This window comes from Falco punctatus, assembly GCF_963210335.1.
Source record: "Falco punctatus genome assembly, chromosome: 7".
NCBI lineage: Eukaryota > Metazoa > Chordata > Aves > Falconiformes > Falconidae > Falco > Falco punctatus.
The window spans coordinates 50,554,278-50,572,101 of NC_137587.1; the positions used below are offsets into that span (position 1 = coordinate 50,554,278).

The 17,824-nt window shown below is 45.0% G+C and overlaps 1 protein-coding gene across 2 annotated transcripts in view; it reads left to right on the forward strand.

The window, feature by feature from the left end:
* DAPK2 (death associated protein kinase 2) overlaps nucleotides 1-624 on the forward strand; it is a 60,566-nt gene extending 59,942 nt beyond the window's left edge. For both annotated transcript variants that reach the window (XM_080395607.1, XM_080395608.1), the window contains one exon: nucleotides 19-624. The gene's annotated coding sequence lies outside the window, so the exon portion shown is untranslated. The remainder of the gene's footprint in view (nucleotides 1-18) is intronic.
* Nucleotides 625-17,824: the final 17,200 nt, after the last annotated feature.

The following is a 17,824-nucleotide window of genomic DNA, read 5'->3' on the forward strand; positions in this document are numbered from 1 at the left end:
TTGCAGCATGTTGGGGAGCGCTGCAGGTGTGTTGGGGAGTGTTACCGGTGCGTTGGGGAGCACTGCGGTGTGTTGGAGAATGCTGTGGTGTGTTGGGGAGCGTTACCGGCATGTTGGGGAGTGCTGCGGAGTGTCGGGGAGTGTTCCATGGCTTCCTGAGGCCAGTGGGCTCTGCATTTACTGCCCCGGCGGTCCCGCGGAGCAGGGGTCCCGCTAGCGGGGCTGCCTGTGTGGCACGGGGGGCACCGCCTGGGGGGGCCGCACTGCGCTGCATCGCTGCAGGCTTTGGGGGGCAGCCCTGGGGTTCCCTTTGTGGAGGGGGGGAGCTGTAGTGCGCTTCAATAAAACAGCGTATGTTACAGAATTTACTTTCTGGGAGAAAAATCTATTTTCTGGGTATTGTTTATGAGCAGCAAGGAACCTGGAGATAAGCGGTAAGTCTGGAAAAAAAGTGTTTTTATTAAAACCAGACTGTTTTTATTGTTATTTTTGTGGCAAAGTCCTTAAATCTGTTTGGCTCTATTTTTATTAAGTGAAATGCTGATTTTTACGTGCTTGGAAGCAGTACAGACGGTCGAAGATAACACGTATTACCCTGATTCACTAATAAAATTTTGCAAAGCAGCACGAGTGCCCTTCTCTTCCTTTCCTCCCTCCTTGCCCCGCTGGCTGGTGGTCGGGCTGGGCAAAGGAAGCGGGGCCCTCCCGGGCGGGTGCGGGGCTGTGAGATGGGGCAGTGCGGAGGGTGGCGGGATGGTGCGGTGCGGTGCAGGGTGTGGTGCGGTGGAATGGGTTGGGCCGGGGTTGGGCTGTGGGATGGTGCGGTGTGGTGCGGAGGGCACTGGGACGGGGCGGGGCAGTGCGGTGCGGGGAGCCGTAGGGTGGTGCGGGGCTGTGGGCTGGTGCGGTGCAGTGCGGAGGGCGGGGGCAGGGCTGTGGGCTGGGGCAGGGAGGTGTGGGGGGTGGTGGTGTGGTGCAGGGCTGTGGGGGGCGGCAGGGCGGAGGGCGGCGGGAACGTGCGGTGCGGTGCGGGGGGCAGTGGGTGGTGGGACGGGGCAGTGCGGGGTGCAGTGGTGCTGTGCGGAGCTGTGGGATGGGGTGGGGAGGTGTGTGTGTGGGGGGGCGGTGTGGGGCTGTGGGATGGGGTGGGGCGGAGGGCGGGGCCGGGGCAGGGCGGGGCCGCTGAGGTGCCGCCGGGCACGTGGGCAGGGGGCGCTGCGGCCGTCGCTGTCGCTCTCCTGGCGGCCGCGCGGGCCGGGGCGGAGGCGGGAGCGGCAGGTATGCGGGCGGCCCCAGCAGCCGCAGCGGGGCTGCGGCCCGCTCCCTTCCCTCAGGGGTGGGCGGCTGCGGCGGGGGCAGTGCCCTGCCGGGAAGCGCGGCCCGGGGGGGTGGGGAGGGGCCTCAGGGCCGCCGCCGCGGGTCTCGGCCGCTGGCGAGAAAATGGCGGTGCTGCCGTGAGGGGCCGCCTGCGTGCCGGGCGCGTGCCGGGCGGGGCGCGGGGCTCCGGAGCTGCCGCCCCCCACCCGCACCTCGGTGTCACCCCGCGTGGCGCTCCACCCGCTGCAGGCGCTGGCCGCTGGGGTGGGGGGCTCGGGGGGCTCCCGGGGGCGGCAGGTCAAAAGGGCTGTTTCAGGAGGAGCAGTGCGGCGTGGGACCATGGAGGAGCTTCGTGCCAGCTAGCCCGCTGGCCGGCGAGGGCAGCAGGTTTGGCGTTAGTTGCAGGCCGAAGTGGGAGGGAAGGCTGGCGGCACCAGCATGGATGGCTTCCCCTCAGGATGGTGGTGCTGGGACCACAGCCCTGTGGCCCAGCGGGTGAGGTGAGCGTGACCCTCAGCCCTGCTCCGGGCCGGCTCCCTGCATTGTGCCTGTGGCCCCTTTTTCTCTTTTACTAAGTGGCATCATTCCTGTCCACGTCGGTAGGGAGGCCGGGGAGGCTGTGTGTGGTGGGGAGCAAGAGGTACGCGTGTAACAGCGTGCTGTTGAGGCCTGAGGAGGGCTCGAAGGCGTCACCTTTTCTCACTTTTCCATGTGGTCGCACTCTGAGTTGGTTGACGTTCTTCATGCTTTGCATGTCAATGTCCGCTCTGTCTGTCATGTAAATGTCAAACTTTATTGACTTCAGTGTGCAGGTGGCATGTTACTCTCAGCACAGGTGTTCCAGTGCGAGGAGTTACAAGCAGCGGTGGGCAGGCACGATGTACCAGCGGGCCCGGGAGCCGAGTGGCGAGTGGGCCGCATGCGGCTGGGGTAGGGGAGCTGAGTGCCCCTGGGACTGGCCAGAGCTGTGCCCGCTGGGGTCGGGCAGGTGTGCTGCCAGGCCCAGGGCAGGAGCGGGATGGCGAGGCAGAGGCTGTGAGGAGCTGGGAGCATGCCGTTTGCTGATGGATCGTGAGCCGCATCAGACTGAGCGACTTTGCTGAGGGAAGAGGGGTTTGAGGAGAAGCCTCAGGGAGCCCTGGTGGGGTGGGGAGCGGGCCTTGGCAGCATGACAAGAGGGGAAGGCACGGCTGGCATGGCAGTGGGTCTGGAGGTGGTGTTTGCACGGGAAGCCTGTGGCTGCGCCCTGTGCGCAGCATACCCCACATCAGAAACATGGCACTGTTGGCTTATTCAGAGGCCTGATAACATGGACCTCTGACTCTACCTGCCCCTCCGCCTGCCAGAGCTTAGTTTCCCAGGTTTCTCCTTGCAGTGTCGTTGTTGGTGTGGTTTGCTGTTAGTTTTAAGAAGTTAGATGAAGAGGCCATCCTTGAGTGTTAGCTTCTTCCGGCAGTTTTCCACAACATGTGACCATCAGTCTCAGAGGAGCAATGTTTTCCTATCCTACTCAGAACTGTTCTCAGTCACAGGCCTTTTTAAGGTGGGCTCAACAAAATCGGGTAAGAAAAATTGTTGCATCAGTAGTTCCTCAAATACTTTATGAGCCTCATGGGTTACATACGACACACTGTTAAAAATGGTGTGAGGTACTCTGTAGTAGTGTGTGTAAATCGTCTTAATGTAATAATTATTTAGTAAAAAAATTTGAAAATAATTCAGCTGCCTCTTAAATCTTTCTCTTCTACCTAAAATACATTGTAATGTAATGTAACAGTAAATAAACTGTTGCCATTCACAACAGGTCTCCCTCCAACCCTGATGGAGTAGCAGTATTAAACACCAGCCAGGCAGGCTGGCAGCAGTGTTTTTGTGGGTTTTTGTTGTTGCTTTTTTTTAAATTGGTTGGAAACAGAAGTGCTGAGGTACTAACAGACTGACTCCTGTTCTTACCTCTGCTGTCAAAAGTGGTTCCAAAGAATGTTTATCAATATGGTGATAGGCGTTTTATATATATAAATATATTTATACACACATATATTTGGTATTAAATTTGAATTCCATTAGATTTTGAAACATGGAAAAGCATTTCTAATGTTTATCTTAGAGCCTCTCATTACATTGACAAAATGACAGGAAATGCTAAATTGAGTTTAGTCCTAGTCACGCAATTCAAGTAACAGAAAACAATGTAAGGATGGAGTTTTGGTCTCAGTGCTGAGCCTTAGTCTTGTCTCAGTGCCTGCTGGGCCTTTAAAAGCTGCAGCACACAAAGTCAAGTCCTCAAAAGCCTGCAACAAGTGAAGTCTGATTTTGAAAGCTGAGTGGCTCAAAGCCTGTGATTGTGAAAAGTTGGGAATGTGTAATACTACTCTTGTCATCCATTTCCTTGCATCTGCACCTGGGTCAAAGCAAGAGGAAAGGCTTTTCTCAGTCTGGCACGGGAGCACTCTGTAACCTAGTGGTAGCAGAAGTCAATATTTAAATAAGCAGCGTCGCCCGCACACTGTGTGTCTGTGCCTGTATTTATACTGTTACGAGCTGAATCAATGAGTTAGAGACTCCAGGTCCTGGTGTTATTCTGCCAGGAAGTAATCCTACAGGAGTCTGTGGAACACCTGGAAAGGTATAAAGCAGGCAGATGTGTAACTGGAGTAGATCCAAAGCCAGTTACTGGGAGCAGATCACTTACCAACAATGGTCTGTCATCCCAGGGTGCAGAAGTAGACCCTGCTACTTAACAGGCTTGTGGCTGGAGCCCAGGGATGTGCCATTATGCAAATAGTGGCCTAAATTGATTTATGATTCATCTTTTGTCTTAAAGACTAAAGAATTCATTGAGCTGTTCCATTTGATGTGTAATGTTGGAAGAGGGATATTATACAGGAGAACATAGTATTTTTTTTTTTAAAGTTAATCATGCAAAATCACTATAATTACATTGTAAATGGGACTGTGGTAAATGAAGCAACTGATCAGTTAGCAGGGCAAGCTGTATAAAATGATTTAGGTCTCTAGCTTGGGGCTTTCTAGAGCATGTGAGGCAATTCATGGTTTTCTTGTCAAGCATATCCTGGTGTTATCTATGGAGAGATAAGAATAGGTATGCATGTGGACATACGGGTACCTTGGCTTTTGCCATAGTTGATAGATACAACCTTTTTCGGACCACGGTCAGAGGAACCTGAGTAATGCTGCTTACAGGAGGGGGATCTGTGTTTTCTGCATGCAGACATCTCAGTTGCGTGCAGTGAGGTTGAACCATATCTGTCCTTCAGCTTCTGCTCTTCGGAGCAGTAGCTGCTTGTTTCCTTCCTGCAATTTCTTTCTAGTTAGCTAATACCTGTGTTGCAGAACTGATTTCCTGGGTCTCTGTGCTCAGAACCAATTGATGTAACCTTATTTTGCTTTGAAAGCTGAAGCCATTTAGCCTGCAATGGTATGTGCTTTCAATGTGTTTTAAGCTAAAATACATAAATTGTTCTTATGTGGCTTTTGGCTAACAGAGTTCTCACCTTTTCACAGCTAAGAGCCCTGATCACTGGGGTAGAGAACAGTGCTTACTCCCTTTGGTCTGGGCAACCTCAAAGTCCTGCATGTACTGTAGAAGCAGCTGCCCCTCTTGCAGCTGGGTTGATCGGAAGACTTGACCTTCCCCACAGGAGAAGGTTGGTTGGTGCCTGGTTCTAGGGGACAGCTCAGAGCTACCTCCAAACAGTGGCAGGCACTTTCCCACAGTCCAGTACAGCACTGAAGGAAAGGAGCCTTGAAAACGAGTTAGATTTCAGGTATGCCTTTTTTTCTTACCTATCCTTGTGCCTTTCTGGGGTAGTTCCACATTCATCCCACTGCTTATGGGAATCCTTAACTTTCTTAAGGTAATGCGGAGAGTATAGGTGCTTTCTGCCAGCTTCAGGTGGAAGGCTGAAGGGCTTACCCAGCCCCAGTCATCCTTCTGTTTTTGTGGCAAAGCAGACTTGTGGCCAGTCTAAGTGCCACACTACAGTCTGTTCTTTCTATCCACTGAACTTCATTGCTAGGAGGTTTGTCTTTGCCCTTTAGTAGAGGAGGAAATGACTGGGAGAGGAAGGAGTTTGCTCTCCTTCATGCTTGCCGATTCTCGATACAAACTGTTAAATGTAAAAGTGATCCGAGAGCCTGGGTTGACAACTGAGCCGTGGCAGCCTTGTTTCATCTGAGCCCTCTTAGGAAAGTGTTGTCAGCTGGAATCCTCTTCTGATCTTTGCTTTTTCTCTATGGCTGGTAAATGTGACCTTCTTTACAAGTCACAGCATTTGAAGAGCAGGGGGCTGTGTAGTAGTAATTCATTGTTATTCATAGAGTCATCTAGGACCCATTAAGAATTATGGAAACTTACTCTGTCATGTTTAGAATGATTTGAAACCTATGACAAGGTGCTGAAAAGCAGTTTAAAAGTTTTTTTTGTTTTGGTTTTTTTTTTGAGATGGTGCTGAAAAGCATTCAGTGTCTTTCAAGAATGGCACCTCCAGCTGTTTAGCTTAACCTGGTGTAATAGGTCACTGTACTTAGTACCCAAGGTATTCTAGTTCAAAAACTATGGCTTTACTTTGAACCAGACTATAGGGACTGCAAGATTATTCTTAAGTGGCTGTTTATGGGGTTTTAATGCACTTCAGAGGGCTGGCAGTTTGTTTGATATACTGAATAAGTAACTGTAGAATTACAGCAAGATTTGTGAACATCAGCGTATCTCAGAGTTGCTGTTTTGTTTTATTGGGAGAGTTCTCTCAGCCTCTCAAACGTGGGTGACAGGGTGCACCACGGTGAGGTGACACAGACTGCATACTGTAGCACAGACTAAGTGCAGGAGATGGCTTTCTCAATAAGATCCATATGTGCATAAGGAAAATCTGCCAGCTTACACTTCTCATAAAATAGTGTGGAAAAAAGTGATGCTGTTTTCATGCAAATAAAAAGTTTGATTTTGCAGCATAATGTGAAGGAGACAGAAAATGTAAGTTCATTTTGTAAGGGTATGTTCTACTTGGGGATATTTTACTACAGGGTGGTTTTGAGGTAGATGGGATGGGGAGGCAGGGCCTGCATCACCTGGGAAACATGATGACCTTTCTGTAAGAGTATCTGGAAGGAAAAGACCTCTGAACACAATCGCTAGAGAACAGAATGAAGATAAACATGCTAGTACGCTTCTCTAAATTATCACAGGGAGTGTGTTTCTTTCTTACTGTCTTGCTTTTGAAGTTCTTGCTCTCTTCTTTCCGCAGCAGCTTTCTGGCCTTGTTTCCCCACTGCAAAATGTACTCCACTGAGATTTTTCATTTGAGTGCACTGGCAGTTTATTTCTTTGAAATGTCACACTGGGAGAATTCCAGATGTTCATTCTCTTTGTTTTGAAACTCCTTTCAAGAGGCTACAGACTGTTACATACGTGGCTGAGAATTTTTTCCCTTTAATGATGGTGAATGTATCGTTTATTCTGTTTAATGGCTTTGGCTCCACTGAATGAAGTAAGTCCTAATGGACTGTTCAGATGGGTTTCACTTTTGAGAAGTTCAGGTGACAAAGTTACATGGGCCAAAGAAACATGTTGGGTAATACAGGCTGTTTCACCACTGGATGTCATGCCTAGCCTGCCTCTCTTGGTGCAGAACTGTCCGTGCACACAATTAGTCCTGTGTTAAAGGTAGACCAGGCAGGGTGTACTCGCACCACTGAGTCTATTTGCTGCTGGAAAACTCTCCTAATAACAGGAGAGGGCCATAAAAGTCTCTTCTGACAACTTCAACCTGAAATAAAAATGAAGCAATACCCAGGTGAAGCCAAAATGGCAGTGCTGCCTGCAAGTTCGGGACGTGACTTTCAGTGCCTTCCGGACAGGCAGTGCATGCTCTGCATTACAAGGTCTGCATTGGCAGTCTGTCGTGCCTCAACTTCAAGCAATTTCTGTAATTAACACTAATTAAAATACTTCTGACCTGCTGTGATCCGCAGTGCTTGTCTCTCCCTTTGTTACGGCTGTTACCGCTCATGTCTAAGGGGATGCATGATCTTTAATAAACGTTGCAGCACACAATCTGCAGGCACTTTGAAAGTCTCTGGGCAGAACAGTTAATCAGGGAGACACAGATCAGCAGTCCAGCCACAGCAGGTGAATTTTAGAAAGGAAGATGACTGACCTGTCCTTGATAGTGGTTTTGCTGACATTTGGAGCTGCTTAGAAAATGTACTGAAAATCAGAGTGTGAGGTCTGGGGGTTGCTGATGGATATGTATCTCAGGCAAAGCAACTCTATGCCTTTGGTTTGAGTGGTGCTTATTAGGATGGCAGCTTGCTTTGCCCCCCAAAAGGATGTGTAATGGACAGTACATTTAAGGGGAAGCAGCTGAGGAGGTATTCTATATCTGCAAGGTATTATTTGTCTGCAAGTGATGTATAGCTGCTCTTCTGAGGCTGTGGTGGATGTAATGATTCCTTCTCCTGCTGTCACCGCTTCTGTAAAACGTAGCCTGGAAGGACCACCGAGTGATAAAACTCTTACCACTCCAAATGGCACTGTCCTCTGACAGGAGGCTTCCAGCTATGGGGCTTTCAGTTCACCGGGGTAACAGGACTGATGGTCTCTGAGGGAATCCTTCAGGCTCCAGAGGGGTGGCCAGAGGCAGGCACTTGCCGAACAGCCTCCTGTAGGGTTTGGGCTGTGTTCCTGACTCTGCAAGCGCAGAGGGTGCTGCACGCAGATGGCAGGGAACATCTGTGAAAAGAATTTGATTCTCTTCCACTTCCTAGTGGAAGAATTGGAGAAAACCCCTCCCCTGAGGCTGCGACAAACTAACTTTCCTCAGGAAAAAGTTGTGCTATATGGGACCAAAAATCACCTCCCAAACCAGGTAGTCTGTTATCTTTGTTCATGTCCCCTGCTTGAGCATCAAATGAGCTTAGTGAGGCTTTCCTAGGATACTGACAGAACACGTGGCCCTAAATGACTGTAAATCAATATGATTCCATTTCACTCCACTGCTCCTGAGTACTACAGATGGTACTAACTCAAGTAAATACACATCACATGGCAACGCTTGTCATGCTACATGTTATATCTGTACTAAGATCTGATAGTGGATGGTAAGAGGTGCTTTCCCTCTTGAATCTCAGCACCTGAATTTAAGACTGATAAAGCAGTTAAACCTTTAATTTTGTTATTTCTGTCGGGCAGTTTAGTTAAGCCATTGTAGAGTAAATATTATTAAGAGGTAGCTAAAATGTTCTTTCTCGTGGCCTCTTGTAGTATTAGTGTCTTTCTCAGTCTATTTTGAAACTAATTAAGCCTACCCAAGGTAATGTGCATTAATTAAGAAAAATATATCTAGCCTACCCAAGATAATGTGCATTAATTAAGAAAAATATATCTAGGCTTGGCTGTAACAGGCCAAATGACAGAAGACATGCAGTATATTCTGGGACTGTGCTGAGGAAAGGGAAAGAGCACCTGATCAAAAAGTCAAGGTTGATAAAAATAGCTGCTTTCTACAATAGACATGCTCTGCAGTAAAACTCAGATCCAGGGAAGCAGGGGTTCTGGTGTGCCTGCATCCAGTTCTGGCTGTGGACAGGGAGTTGTTACTGACCTGACAAGTATGTGACAATTGGGAGTGGTTTGTTCAGACTTTGGTGCAGTTTCTTACAAAAGGTGTTGAGTGTGGTCATATGGGAATGGTCTAAGTGATTAGTGGTAATGAAAAAAATATTGGTGTGATAATAACAAAAAAGGTGTCTTTCATTAGAAAGTAAGACTGGATCTCAAAGCCTTTGATTGTAAATAACAAACCTGATACTGGGACATGTTGAGGCCTCATTAATTTAGGCATGATTGTGACACCCTCTTCAGAAATACACCATGAATTTCAGTTGTAGAAGGCCTGTTCTAGTGGTTTCCTTGGTACTGAAAAGGCTTGGCTTCTGAGGTGATGAAATTATAAACTTGGTAGATTTTTTAAGAATTTTTTAAGCTTTTTTAAGAATTGCTTTCTCTGTACTTAGAAACACTAAGCAGAACTATAAAGGAACAAACCAAGACTCTTGAGGCAATTGTTAAGTGATTGTTGGCCAGCTGGCATGATGGGAATTTGTCTTTGGTAATTCTGAATTTTCAGTGGGCTTTCAACTTGTTGGAACAAGCTTGTTTGGTTGGGTTTTTTTTCTGGTAAGTATAGATAATGCTGGAATTAACAGCAGGGTACAAGGCAGAAACCCCTGAGGTTAACTGTGCACAGCTGAGATCCATGTCCTACTTTCAGGTTGCTGGGGTGGTTTTGGTTTAGGCTCAGTAATTTTTTCCCCACCTCCAAGTCTGATAAAACTACATTGCCTATAGTATACTTTGCATCACTTAGCCCTCTCCTATCTATAAGTATTTTCTGTAACTTGGGTTCATAAAACATATGTCAGCAAATAAAAGGAGAATGAACTTCTGACTACCATGTACACCTTGACACAGTTGCTTTCCTTGTGCAAAATAGGAACAAGTGCTTCTAGACTAGAATTTGCTCTTTGTGCTGATGTTTTACAACCACGCAGCACACACTTTACGCATTTTTAAAGGACTGCATAAGAATTAAGCCAGTGGGAGGTTGTCTGTTACAGATCAGCATATAGAGGAAGGATAATGGTCTGCTCAGGCTTAGTAAAAGGTTATTACCAGAGGCTTCATATTAGTACAACTCGGTGTATTTGGATACAATAATAGTCTTCACCTGTACATATTTTCTTAGTGGTCTGTTTGCTTACACTTGTAATTCATGGCCAAAAAAAAAAAAAAAAAAACCAACGTGTTTTAGTCCTTATATATTAGAAAAGGTTTTCATTAGGACTTGGTCATGCATATGGTGAGTTCCCCTTTCCTCAGGGTGTCTGGCTGGAAAAGTTTCTGTTTGGGATACTTGTTTCTGAATTCTTAAAATGATTTGTACTGTAGTGTTTGCTAACATTAGAAGAAACTTTTCTAAAATTTCAAGCCTCTTATCTCCTCAGGATGCAAAATGTGTGAATTGTTCAGTTGAAGGAAAAAGTAAAGATAAGATTAAGAGCAAATAGGAGTCTCCTGTGTGTGCACACGTTAATTTTGTTAGAGTGAATGCTAAATTACTTGTTTCTTAACAGGTAATTTAATACAGAATGGTGCTTCTGCATGGTCTCTGGACAAATTGTGTATTCAACTTGCTCTAATTTTTCAAAACCTAGAGTAAAACTTCTCAGAAGAAATGGAACCTCTGCTTTGCAATTGAGCAAAATGAGCTTTCAGCATTCTTATGGGAAGCTTGGAATCAGTTGAAAAGTCAGTTTCTATTGAATCAACATTAATGTTCATTTAATATCAACTTAAGATGTTGTATTTGGTAGAAAGGAAACCTAAGAATGTTTAAATGCTCTTTCAAATGCATGGGTTTTGGGTTCCTCCCGCAACCCCCACCCCACCCCCTGTCTTTTATGCATTTTTGTGTTTGTAGCAGATTTGCTTATCTCTCTAGAGAACCAGAGAAGAAAAGATTACACAAAAGCTTTATAAAAAGAGTTATGAAAACCCAGAATTTGCAGTAAATAGGAAATTATGCAAAGTTACAAAATACTATGTACTTTTCAAATCAATTTTTGTTATGCAGCTGCTTTTTAATCAGGTGTCCATGTTTATGTACAATAGACTTATCCTGTACTTAATAGCTATGTACAACTATTGACAGCCAAAAGAAAGTGTTAATGTCTTAGTATTGTTCTAACTGCATGAACTAAAGATTTTCTCTCCTTACATATTGTTCTTCCTAATTATTACAGGAACTTTATACTCTGTTGAAATATCCTGTTACTTAAACCCTTCCTAGGCACTACAAATTATGCCAGATGTGTGGTTTGTGCCTGACCACATGCTAATTCATAAGTACCTTGGAAGTGACACACCATTTTACTTCTGATTTTTGTTCAGTAAAAATGTAAATAGGGCTGTGATTTTCAGGGCAGTTACCTCAGACAGAGTATGCGTACAGCTACAGAATGTTAGTCAAGATCTCTTTTGATCTAAATACCAAAGATCAGCAGAACAGAGACATGCCGTCATAAAAATCTGTCTGGTCTTCTGATGTCTTAACTAATTAAAACATAACATAGAAAATTTGTTATAGTATTTATTTAAAATCTCATCTACTATGACAGTAATCATGGTATCTGACCACCTTCTCGTCACAGACAGCTTTGATAATGGGGTGCAGTATCCTGTAAGGATTAGCAAGAAACTGATCAATTTGATTTGTTTTTGTCAACTAGGTTCTTGCTCAGGAAAAACACTGACGATCATGAAAAGGCTTGCATTCATGCTTATTTTTAAATATAGGGTTAAAATCTTCTTAAGTTCTTGCTGAACTGTAACTTCAGGAGAAATTAAGCATCTGATCGCTTTGTAGCCAAGGTACAGAATTCACTGCTGTGGGGAGCTGCTGGTAATTTGCTAGGTGTTATTTTTGTTCTCTCATTCAGTATCCTAAAATGTTAAGTAACACTGTATGTTTGGAGGTGCCCCATCTTTGAAACAATATAGAGCTGCGGTCCAGATGCCCTGTAGCTATTTTATAAGGAGGGCTGTTGGCTGTGGTAGGCTGGCCGGTTTCCCATGTCAGTAATAGCTTTCGGCATGCCTCAGATGTGCCTGCTGCTTCAATAGGATGCAGTGTCTTTCCTTGGTTTCCTGGCCTGTATTGTCCTGCAGTCATGCTCCCATGTCACGTGTGTGTGTGAAACTATCATGCAGCACAGCCTGATTCCCCATGCTGTAAAAGCCATCATTTTCAGACAGAGAAGAACATTTATAATTGAATTAAAAGCCTGACCTTGAGCTCTCTGAAGGATGAGATTGTGCATCTATTCCAGATGCTCTTCTAAAGTATCTATGACCTGTGCTGTTGTCTCTGCATTCAGATCTAAGCATCCCTGGCCGCCTTTGCAAAGCCTGAAAATCCTTCTCAGCAGCCTGCTTCCAGGGAAGAGCCCCTGTGTCTGCTCTTTCCCTTGCTGTAGACTCTCTCTGTCCTGCCTCAGTTGAGGCATGGCTGCTGATTCTGGGTCTTGGTAGAGCAGCCAGGAATGAATTAGCACTGGTTTTAAGCTTGCAATGTCCCACATAGGTGCCTGGGAAGATGGACAGGCCAGTAGCATCCCTCCTGCCCTCCCTGTTATTTCACTGTTTTGCCTTGTCTCCGTGTTCCACGTGCATGATGGTCTAATCTGTTCTCTGGTGCTCAACTCTGGCACAGCTTCATCCCAGTAATTCCCTAGTAGGGGGTGACACCATGAAATAAACCCAAAGGGCTGGGTGGGTGCCAGGGCATGTCCTGGCAGAGGGATGCTAGAGGGCATCACTAGCAGTCCCCACTGTGTCACGGTGTTTCTGCCTCAAGACTTACTGATAATGGAAAACCAGTAATCAGATAATACTCTGGGTTGATGTATGTATTATGTCAGGGAGTTTCCTCTTTGTCCAGGCCACTGTAACTGTATTTGTGCTTTTAGACAGGCGCAATATAGGTGATCACTCTTTCTTTCGCTATTCATGCTGGTGTACTTAAAAAAAATTGGTTGGTGTTACAGTATGTGTTACACATTTCCTCTTTATACTTAAGCCTTTGAAATCTGGAGGCAAGATCTGGGAATTTTTCTTCAGGCTACTGTCACTTCCAAGTTACATTCTCCCTTTTTATTAATGGTTTAAAGTCATAGATATGATTTTTTTATGAGGCAGCGGCTGTAGGCTTGTGATTTGTTACTGTGCAGCCATGTCTGCAGTGGTGGTGATCCTGACATCTAACAGCAGTAGCAATGTAAGAACAGTCTGAGCAGGACTTTTCCTCTGTCAGTGACAGCATTCTCAATTCGTATGTCCCAAATTGCCTTCCTGCAAAGCTGCTGCCGCAAATGCTACTTCTGAATTACCTTCCTGTAGTTGTTGATCCCTAGTTAGAATGCCCTTCCATGAAGTGTGCAAACATGATTGAAAATGTTGAAAATGAAAATAAAGCACTTATTGCTTTAAGTGCATTGCTGCTTTCAGTTTAGTTGGATCATGACTGTTGCATCCCTTATAAACTATGACCAAGGTAAATGACTACTTTTTAATTATTATTATTATTATTATTATTTTCAGTCATGAACTTTAAGAATCATTATTCCAGCAGATGTGAGCAATAATATTTGTATTGTTTTGTTCAACTGATGCATGAAAGGGTGACATCAGTTTTGATATTAATTTCTTTGGTCCTTGATGTTTGTTTCTTAAGACACCCGTTACACAGAAGATAGAGCTAAGGACATTTCTTGGAGTGGCATCTCCAAGTGCTAATAATTTGCCTGCTGTTCAGTGCATCTATACATTCTACAGAAGGCTTGTGAATGATGGTGGTTATACTTCAGGCATTGAAAATACTTGCAGACAAAATAAAATACCAAGCTAATTCACACCTGTGCTTTCCCCATCCTCTCTGTTGTACCCAGTTGATGGTGAATCCTTTCCTCTGCCTGAAGCTAAAATGAGCTAGCATTAAATCGGGACATGTTGCACTTTCAAGCAGCTGGATGACACAATGTTCCACTAGACTTTGTCCATGCCAGGCCTAAAAAACAGATGTCCCCCCACCAGTGACAGGCAGTGGCTGCCAGGCTGATCGTATTGTGTGGCCTGAGCAGAGGCCAACTGGAAGGAAGTGTATTTGCAGGCTGGCTGGCCTCGCAGCGCAGTGCTGGTGGGCTGGTTCAGATGTTGATGGACACGAGAGGAAATTGGGCAATGTACTTAAAAAGGAGAGAAAGGGTTGTGAATGAGGGAAGCAGGGGAATGACCCTGAGGAGAAGCTGGGAGAGGTGAGGAAGGGTCATGTATTGCATAGTGAGGGGAGCAAAGTTTAATGTAGGTGCTGGCAGTGGGTGTGGGTTCATCTGTTGTCCTGAGGCATGTTCCTGGTTGGTACCTTCTAATGCAATAGGAATTTTTATTTCTGTGACACCCTACGGCAACAGAAAAGAGATGTCTACTGCCACCCTACCTGGTGCATTCATCTCTGGGGCCCCTGACATAAGGCCATGGACCTGTTAGACTGAGTCCAGAGGGGGGCCCGAAGATGGTCAGAGAGCTGAAGACCCCTCCTGTGGGGACCGGCTGAGAGAGTTGGGGTGGTTCAGCCCGGAGAGGAGAGGCTCCGGGGAGACATTACAGTGGCCTTTCAGTACTTAAAGGGGGCTTCCAAGAAAGATGGGGACGGGCTTTTTAGAAGGGCCTGCAGCGACAGGACAAGGGGGAATGGTTTTAAACTCAGAGAGGGCAGATTTAGATCAGATATGAGGAAGAAATTCTTCCCCATGAGGGCAGCGAGGCGCTGGCCCAGGCTGCCCAGAGCAGCTGTGGGTGCCCCATCCCTGGCAGTGCCCAAGGCCAGGCTGGACGGGGCTGGGGGCAGCCTGGGCTGGGGGGGGGGATGTCCCTGCCCAGGGCAGGGGTTGGGACTAGATGGTCTTTAAGGCCCTTTCCCACCCAAACCATTCTATGATGCTATGATTAACGTGTCACCATGCTGAAACTGAACATTCTGGTACTTGTCTTGTTAGTATGTTTAATTCTATAGCTTGGACTTTGATTCTAGCACCAGTGTTCAACACTGCATAACCTCACTCTGAAATAATAATGTGAGAGCACGCCCAAAAAGGATCTTAAAGCCTCTGCCTCACTTCACAGGCTGGCACACCAGGTATCTAATTGTATGTCAGTATGGAGCTCTACATGTGATAGCAGATAGTATGAACTTACTGCCTGCTTCAGCTGGAGAAGATACCTGACCTAGTGAATTTCTAAGCTCAGTCAAAAAATGCTCCTTTCAGAATCTTTCTGTCCCATTTGGTGCTTCCTTCCCCCTTTTACTGTTTCCTTTTCTGTCACTCTGGCTGGTTATTTAAATATTGGGGGGGGGGAGCTTTATTCAGTACTGTGTTATTGTGTTGTCTTTGACTTATCTTCTCCATACTAGAAAGTACTCAATAGTAATTCCTGTTATTGCTTATGTGCAGCATAAACAGGGCTATATTTTTTTAAATTAACATAAATCTTCAGAGTAATAAAATGAGGCAACCTAACACAGAAAGCTTCTGTAAAAAGCCCAATAAAAACTGCTGAGTCACAACATAATCTGAGCAAATTAAATTGCCCTGTTAGCTAATTGCTTTAGAAAGAAAAAGGAAAATTAAAATTTTGAGTATTATCCATATGATTGAACCACTTTAGTTTAACTGTAGGCCATGGATTCTCCCATGCCTTCACCTGAATGGATCATTTTTCCTTGGCATTTCCATTGTTGACAGTTGACAATACACTGTACAAGGGATAGGCACATCTAAGCTGGCCAAAACCAGCCTCTCTTGCTACTAAACTGGAAAACATTTTAACATTTTTAACGAATACAGTGCTGATTAGTTGAAAGAAAAAAAGATCACATACAAATACAGTACTGAATGCAACTGTTCTATATTCATACTACCCTGTTTGCATTTTCCATGGACAAATGACAAGATGTTACAGTTATTTATAAATTAACGTTAAAGGATGTTCCAAGGCTGTATTCAGCTGTTGTAGCTAGTTGTATATTTTTATTCTGTTTTTTTAAGTAATAAAAAACTTGGAATGAGACCCAGTATCCCAGTATTGTATAACTTCCCTGAGACCTTATTTAATTGTATCTTGGGCAGCTGGGCAATTCTGGACCTTCCTGCAAACTCCAAGGGTTAATTTCTGTCTTTAATAAAACTTCCTTACTGAAGTTTGCAAGATGTTGCATAATGTAGAATGTATTCCGTACTTAGTTCATAACACACTGAACTAAACTATTCACAGGAATTAGAGGCTGCTCTTTGCTTGGCACCGAGAAATCAAGAACTGATGAGGTTTCTCTAATAGTCATTTAAATGAAAGTATTTCAGAAATAGGAATATGAGAGAGAGGGAGAAATCCAGAAGTTATATGGAGAATTTAAAAGAGGGAGAATTCACTGAAGATGTTACGGTGTATTAGGGAGTCTCTTGTGTTCTCTGTGTGTGTGTGTCTCAAGATAATGGCATTCAGGGTTCTAAAGCAAGTAACGTAGATCTGAGGTTTTGTTGAGTTTACTGCAAACTGTCTTCCTCTGGTAGAATTTCACACTTGGGATTTAATGAATATTTGTGTTATATTTATTATAAAAACTTCTTTTTTCAGTCACGGACCAAACCTGCAATTTTAGCTTGCAGAGCTAGGCTTCTCTAGGCTGAATGTGAACAGACAGTACATCCAATGACTTAACTGAAACCCGATGTTATACCAGTTTCCTTGAGGGTGAGGGCTTGAAAATACCTCAGTGTTTCCTCAGGTGATACAGCTTGAGGGAAAACTTAAAATGGTGTGTTGAGCTGTTGGACCTGCAGCTTTAAAAGTGGCCTTTTCACCTTGTGAAAAGTTACACTGAAAATTTAAGAGGACAAGTTGAAGGGAGAGTTTTGGTGTTTTGCCGAGTTCTTGGAATCTGTAACAACAACAAAAAAAGAAAAATCATATTCCACACCTGTGAGTTACTTTATGCACAGAACTTTTATTTATTAGCAATTTGATAACATTCCGCGTACAGAAATGGCGTGCAGAAAGTTCAGATGGGGATAACTTGCATCCCATCCTAAATGTGCCCATTACCCAGCGGATGTATGGATGCACTGTTCCTCGGGCCACCAGCTTGGCAAAATAGGGTGCCCTTTGCACCCCTTTCCGTGCGATGGGCAGCGCTTTCTATTCATCTAGCCAAATGAATTCATCATTCATCTCTGGGTAATGGAACTGCTTTTCATTTCAAAGCAAAACTTTTGTTTATTTTGTACGTTCTTTTTCTGTTAGAAAAATCCCAGGCTTTTGTTAAACAAACAAACAAACAAAAAAGGAAACTACTAAAAGTAAGGTATTGTGTGATAGTTCAGCTCTGCTTCTGGGAAGAGGGGTGAAAGGTTTCTAGTACTATTTTCTGTGTGATCATGTAACTAAATTGATTTAGCACTATCTACCTACAGCTTAAGGTAGTACATTTAGAGCAAATTAAAAAGTGACTGTAGGATGGGGTTTTAACTGAGTTTGTTGTGTATTTGTCTTGCTCTTTGCCTGTTTTTAAATGGCTCCTGTTCATTTTCCTAATTTTCCCTGTGGAATCTTTACATTCTTTTTACATTCAATTTTTATTATTGCTACGTCTATGTTTATGGCAACATATAAACCCAAACAATGCAAAATTAAGAACCTATTCTAGTCATGTTCAGCTTGCGTTAGGTCAGAACTGTCACCACAGCTGTTCCCCCTCTGATGGAAGCTGCTTACCACACTGATGGGGTGCTGGCTGCCGCAGCTGGGACGGCTGGCCCTGCGTTCAGCACAGAATCCGGACAGTACTTTGTCTGAGATTTTTCACTCCAAAAT